This window comes from Miscanthus floridulus, chromosome 19 (genome assembly GCF_019320115.1).
Source record: "Miscanthus floridulus cultivar M001 chromosome 19, ASM1932011v1, whole genome shotgun sequence".
In the NCBI taxonomy this organism is placed as follows: domain Eukaryota; kingdom Viridiplantae; phylum Streptophyta; class Magnoliopsida; order Poales; family Poaceae; genus Miscanthus; species Miscanthus floridulus.
This window is the reverse complement of record NC_089598.1, coordinates 117,764,965-117,771,003: the sequence shown is the minus strand read 5'-3', so window position 1 is coordinate 117,771,003 and position 6,039 is coordinate 117,764,965. Positions and strand designations below refer to the sequence as shown.

The 6,039-nt window shown below is 46.6% G+C and overlaps 1 long non-coding RNA gene across 9 annotated transcripts; it reads left to right on the top strand.

Moving 5' to 3' along the window:
• The first annotated feature begins 715 nt into the window (after nucleotides 1–715).
• Nucleotides 716–5,293, top strand: LOC136527337 (uncharacterized). 9 transcript variants are annotated; one of them, XR_010776760.1, is made up of 7 exons: nucleotides 716–1,220; nucleotides 1,316–1,418; nucleotides 1,699–2,187; nucleotides 2,283–2,385; nucleotides 3,020–4,400; nucleotides 4,509–4,590; nucleotides 4,968–5,293. It is a non-coding gene; the product is annotated as an uncharacterized lncRNA (long non-coding RNA). The 9 variants fall into 9 exon arrangements; XR_010776758.1 differs by having other exon boundaries at nucleotides 4,701–5,293; XR_010776757.1 differs by having other exon boundaries at nucleotides 3,020–3,185; nucleotides 3,256–5,293.
• Nucleotides 5,294–6,039: the final 746 nt, after the last annotated feature.

Sequence of the window (6,039 nt, the reverse complement as noted above, 5' to 3'; positions counted from 1 at the left end):
GAGGCCCCTCGTGCGAGACCTCGAGCGAGACGGAAAACTGGTTCCTCGGCTGAGGCCCCTCGTGCGAGGCCTCTGGCGAGGCGGAGAGTAGGTGGCTTCAAACACGGGCGGTGTTTGGCCAATAGTTGTTCCTCGGCTTTGACTTTGATAGGGTCTAAGCGATTTTTTCGATTGTTGCTTAGGGGACCCCTTCTCGTGGTACCCGACACCAGCCAACCAGCCAGCCGAACACTCCCCTACTTAATAATTAAAATTTGTGTCCGAATTACTCCATTTCAGATTGTAAATCATTCTGGTTTTTCTATATATCTAATAAACATAATATATATTTAGGTGTGTAGCAAAAACTACGTATCTAGAAAAAACTAGAAGGACTAGCAACCTTTTTATTTGGTTGTGGCTTGTCGTAAACGATCATAAATTTTCAGCCGAAATAATATTTTTCTCTCACATAAACCAGCCAACAGTACTTTTTCATGAACCAGCAACGATACAAACCAGCCAACCGAACAGGCTGTAGCAATTTAGAACGGAGAAAGTATATGATTTTCGAATCGAGGCTCGCCCCATTTCCATTAACGATGTAACGGAAATACAGAAGTTTAAAATAGTTCAGAAGTAGAAACATAGATGACTAGCTGGACCAAGACCAGCAGACTAGCACTAGGTAACAAGGGCCAAACATGCGGCCACCGAGAAACAGTTTCAGACATCTCTTCTTATCAAAGCAGGGAGCTTCGGCCGCCGTCCAGGCTATCCACGTCACCGAAATTACTTCTGCCGTTCGATTCGTAGATCAAAGGTCCTGGTTGCTCCCGCCGCCTTCTACAGCGCCCGCCTTCCGATATCTACTCCCACCGCGTCCGTGCCCTCTCGAAGCCTCCCGTCGTGCCGTCAAAAACGATGAAACCAGACCCCGCCTCCCTCGAGCTCTCCGCCACGGTCGCCGCCCCCTTCCAGTCTCTTCCAGCCCTTCCTCTCCCTCTCCCGTCCGCCCCTCTCCGCCCTTTCGCCTCTCACTCGCCGAACCCAAAGCCCCCGCCCACCTTTACGCGGACTTTCTCGCCGGCGGTTGTGCCGGGATCCGGCTTTGGGCCCCATGGTTCGATGCGCCGCCGCCTCCTCCTGGCCACAAAGGTGTTTCCTCTCGGGTGTTTCGCGCTCCGGAAGGCGAGATTCGGCGAGAAAGGTCAGATCCGGCGGCCTGCTTCGACCTACAGGTTCGTTGGGCTTGAAGTGTGCGGTCGATGGCTGTCCCTTTCGGTTACTCTTGCGAGATTCCTGATCGGAGGTTTCCGTGCGTGCGTACGTGCAGTGTGTTCGCGGGTGGATCTGCATTGGGAAGTCGGGGATTCGCGTGACGGAGACGTCGTCCTCTCTGGTGGCTCCGGTTTGCTCCTCGGTTCTAGATCTGGAAGGTATACACCCCCTAAATTCTTTTTACCTTCCTTCTGACGAAAGTGTGTTTTAAGGCCATCTTTGCTATTCGTTCCTTTCATCCAAACAGCAACTTTACTCTCATACGTTGCTGCTGTATGCTTACTCTGAACTGCAGTGTGGTTTCAGTGATTCCTCTCAAGGGTGTAATGTCAGAAAAGGGTCGCTTTGCACCATCTGTTTTTTTTTTGGGGGAAAGAAACAGGAGGGGTGAAAGCCACTACTGCAGATTAATTAATAAATCTCTTCTTATCAAAGCAGGGAGCTTCGGCCGCCGTCCAGGCTATCCACGTCACCGAAATTACTTCTGCCGTTCGATTCGTAGATCAAAGGTCCTGGTTGCTCCCGCCGCCTTCTACAGCGCCCGCCTTCCGATATCTACTCCCACCGCGTCCGTGCCCTCTCGAAGCCTCCCGTCGTGCCGTCAAAAACGATGAAACCAGACCCCGCCTCCCTCGAGCTCTCCGCCACGGTCGCCGCCCCCTTCCAGTCTCTTCCAGCCCTTCCTCTCCCTCTCCCGTCCGCCCCTCTCCGCCCTTTCGCCTCTCACTCGCCGAACCCAAAGCCCCCGCCCACCTTTACGCGGACTTTCTCGCCGGCGGTTGTGCCGGGATCCGGCTTTGGGCCCCATGGTTCGATGCGCCGCCGCCTCCTCCTGGCCACAAAGGTGTTTCCTCTCGGGTGTTTCGCGCTCCGGAAGGCGAGATTCGGCGAGAAAGGTCAGATCCGGCGGCCTGCTTCGACCTACAGGTTCGTTGGGCTTGAAGTGTGCGGTCGATGGCTGTCCCTTTCGGTTACTCTTGCGAGATTCCTGATCGGAGGTTTCCGTGCGTGCGTACGTGCAGTGTGTTCGCGGGTGGATCTGCATTGGGAAGTCGGGGATTCGCGTGACGGAGACGTCGTCCTCTCTGGTGGCTCCGGTTTGCTCCTCGGTTCTAGATCTGGAAGGTATACACCCCCTAAATTCTTTTTACCTTCCTTCTGACGAAAGTGTGTTTTAAGGCCATCTTTGCTATTCGTTCCTTTCATCCAAACAGCAACTTTACTCTCATACGTTGCTGCTGTATGCTTACTCTGAACTGCAGTGTGGTTTCAGTGATTCCTCTCAAGGGTGTAATGTCAGAAAAGGGTCGCTTTGCACCATCTGTTTTTTTTTTGGGGGAAAGAAACAGGAGGGGTGAAAGCCACTACTGCAGATTAATTAATAAATGAAAGTTGTACAACAATAAGCCATCTGTTTTCTTTATAGACTTATGTTGATATTATATTAACAGTATCCATTTTTGTTGTTTGGGCTAGTTCATGCTAATGATTCTTCTGTATACAAATGCACCTTTGATCTCCTTGTCTACTCTGTTTGCTTTTCGTTACAACTGAATCACAGTAGGGTATCGGCAATACTTCCTACGTGTGTAATTCTAGGACAGGCCAGGTATTGCCATCTATTTCTCTACGGGTTTATTCTGACATTTGCGCATTAGGGGTGTTCTTTGTTTTAGTTACATGTGGTTGTCTTATGCTGAAAGTGTGATTAAAAGTGCAGCTTCTCATCTCGTTGCTTGCTTTGTCTGTCTTTCATTAGGACTGTGGGTGATCTGGCGCCTCCAGCAACCTGAGGTGTATTGGAAAGCGACCATCTTTCCCAGACATTGTGACCACAACGTAACCGGACATGCAGGCTCTTGTGATTATCCCGGAGCAGCGCAACCACCATCACCGCCACCCTGGTGCCCGTAGCAAGTCATCAGGTCCACACTTCGTCACCGCCTACCTCTCGCGGCTTCCGTGGAATGAACTGCCGGTCCTCTAATGTTTCAGGTTGCCAAAGGGGCATCTCACATGGTGTTGGCTGATGACAGTTTTAGTACTATAGTTTCTGTAGTTGGTGAAGTAAAGATCTATTTACAACAGCATCAAAGCTTTCATAAGGTTTATGCTCTGAGCGTTTGTTTAATTATCGTTAACACTCTGTAGCTACGTGAACATACACGTTCTCATTAGAATATAAATGTCTCCAACTATTCTTTTCCAAGCAATTTTGCAGTGTTCGTGATATTTGATTTGATTCTGGTACCTACATTCGCTAATTAGTTTTGCCTATTAGTTGAGATTCTTTTTCAGTTTAACTTCCTGGTCATCAGGTTACGCTGACATAAAAAACATGGTATTGGATCTTATTTACCCCAATCCACTGTCTATTTTGATACCCACATTCGCTAGTTTATTTTGCCTACTATTCGAGGTTTACTGTTTAGTTAACCTTCCTGCTCATCAAGTTAGCTCTTGAGCTCAAAACCATGGTGTTGGGTAAGATTGCCTGCATTGAACTACTTTGTCTTCGTCCCTCAGTCTAACCCATTTTATGTATTCGTGGGGTAAGATTGCCTGGATTGAACCACTTTGTCTTCATTCCTCAGTCTAACCCATTTTATCTACACATCGTTCATTTGGATTGCTAATTCTGTTGGGAAGAAAATATGGCAAATCATGCATGAACAACAACATTGACAATCTTTGCAAGTACAATTGGGTTAGCATCACTTGATAGCATAGCCTTTTAACTGACTGTTTACGCAGTCTGTATACTTGAGTTGCTTTTCCACTGAATGTGGATGTAGTCTGTAGACCTGAGCTGTTTTCTACGATACAATTTCTTGTGTGCCTGTTTACTCAGCTTATTTTCCCATTACTTACTCCATGTAGTGTCTTAGTTGAGTTGTTTATTATTGAAATGGTAATGCCTTTGAGTTTGGCACCATAGCGCTTTCAGAAATTCTGAAACCCAAAGGTTAGTTTGAAAAGAAATATTTTGTTGGCAATATCTACTGTCTTGGTTATATAAATGCTGCTATTTTTCAGGTTACCTGTTTTTCTTGTTGATCTCTTTTATGAAAAGTTACTTACAGTATTGACATAATGGTAATTCAGATTCTTGTAGCTTTGTCGTCTCTTACACAAACCAGGTACCTGTGTGTAGGCAGTGTATTGCCCACCTCTCAGTTCAGTTAATTCTTTGATTTAGTGGTTCAATAATGTATTCATATGTGCAGTTTGTTTACGTTTTTCCGCAGATGTCATTTCCTTGTTACATTTGCCTTCCTGGTTTCTTACATATTCAGTATGTCGCTTCTCAATGGTACCAGCATCAACCAGGTATGCGCTCCTTTTTTGCCCATTTGGATCGTCAGGTTACATGCGTCTATATATTAACTTACTCATCTTATCAACATTCCCTCTGCACATACTAAACTGAATTTATTTAGTCAGCGGTGGTCAAGGAGAAACAAATTCTTTGCCAAAAAAAAACTACATCTGTATATGATAATCCTCCTAATATACTACACGCGCAAGGGCACGCGTGATGGACTAGACCTCAGGATACTAAGCCTCGTGCCAAGTCTGCTGCACGCAAATCCTCTTCGGGGAATCAGAAAAAGTGAAACATGTTTTTAAATACATGTTGCCATAGTTTTACAAAGACAGCTTCACCGCTCCTGTCATCAGCTCAACCTATTTGCTTTTTTGTGCAGTTTGGGACATCCCTTGGTGCATCGCCTTTTGCATGGCCGCCGTCGCGCCTACAACCCAGCTCGTCTTCAGCACTATGTACATTGGTGTTTACAAGTCCAGTTCAAACCTCTGGTGCCTAGGTTGCTATACCGGCACACAAGAATGTCTTTTGTATGCATAATCTGCCCGCTTTTGCAGTTCGTCGTCATCCTTGTATAGTCTAGGATCCGACGATCTAATCTTATGGAACTACACCTCCTACCTGCTGCTACCTACACTATGGCAAACACACATTGCCGTCTTAATGGCATCCATCCATGTAATATAAGTAAACTTGCTACCTCTGTGCTACATTTACCGTTAATTATTATGCTTGTACTGCATGCTACATAAGCACCGTTACCTGCACGGTTTGATATCCGTTTAATTGTCGGCGCGCGCAATGGCGCGCGTGATGCACTAGTAACCAAGAAACCAACGCAAGACGGAGAAAGTATATGATATATACCACCATGTCCATTTCAGAATATGTATAGCTAGCGCACTACGTACCCTAGAATCTGCTTTCACCGTTGGTTCCAAATAGCCTTTCACTATCAGATATTGATCCATCAGTGGACAATCGACAGTGATAGGTCTAACTTTTCACTATCAGTTGCTCACCCGATACAGAATTTCACAAAACAAATGAAAAAAAAACACCAACGCCGCTCGTGTCGGTGCTCCTGCCGGCTACGTCCTATTCGCTTGAGTTATAAGCTGTACTTTTTTAGTCAACGAATATTATTTTTTTTTCATAATAAATCAGTTAATATTACTTTCAACCATGACTTATTAACTAAGCGAATAGAACATATGCCCACATCGTGGCAACCGCTCACGCCCATGCAATGTCCTACCACTATCGAGCCACATCACCGATGCTAGGCCCATTCCTGCGCCATCGCTATCAGTAGCGTCCGTGCCAGGTTAGAGATTCAGGAGTAGGGGAGGAGAGGGAGAGAGAGGCGCATGGAGAGAGAGAGAGATGAGGCCAGAGGTAGAGCGAGAGAGGGAAGGCCTAATAAGGACACGGATGTGAACCGGATAGCA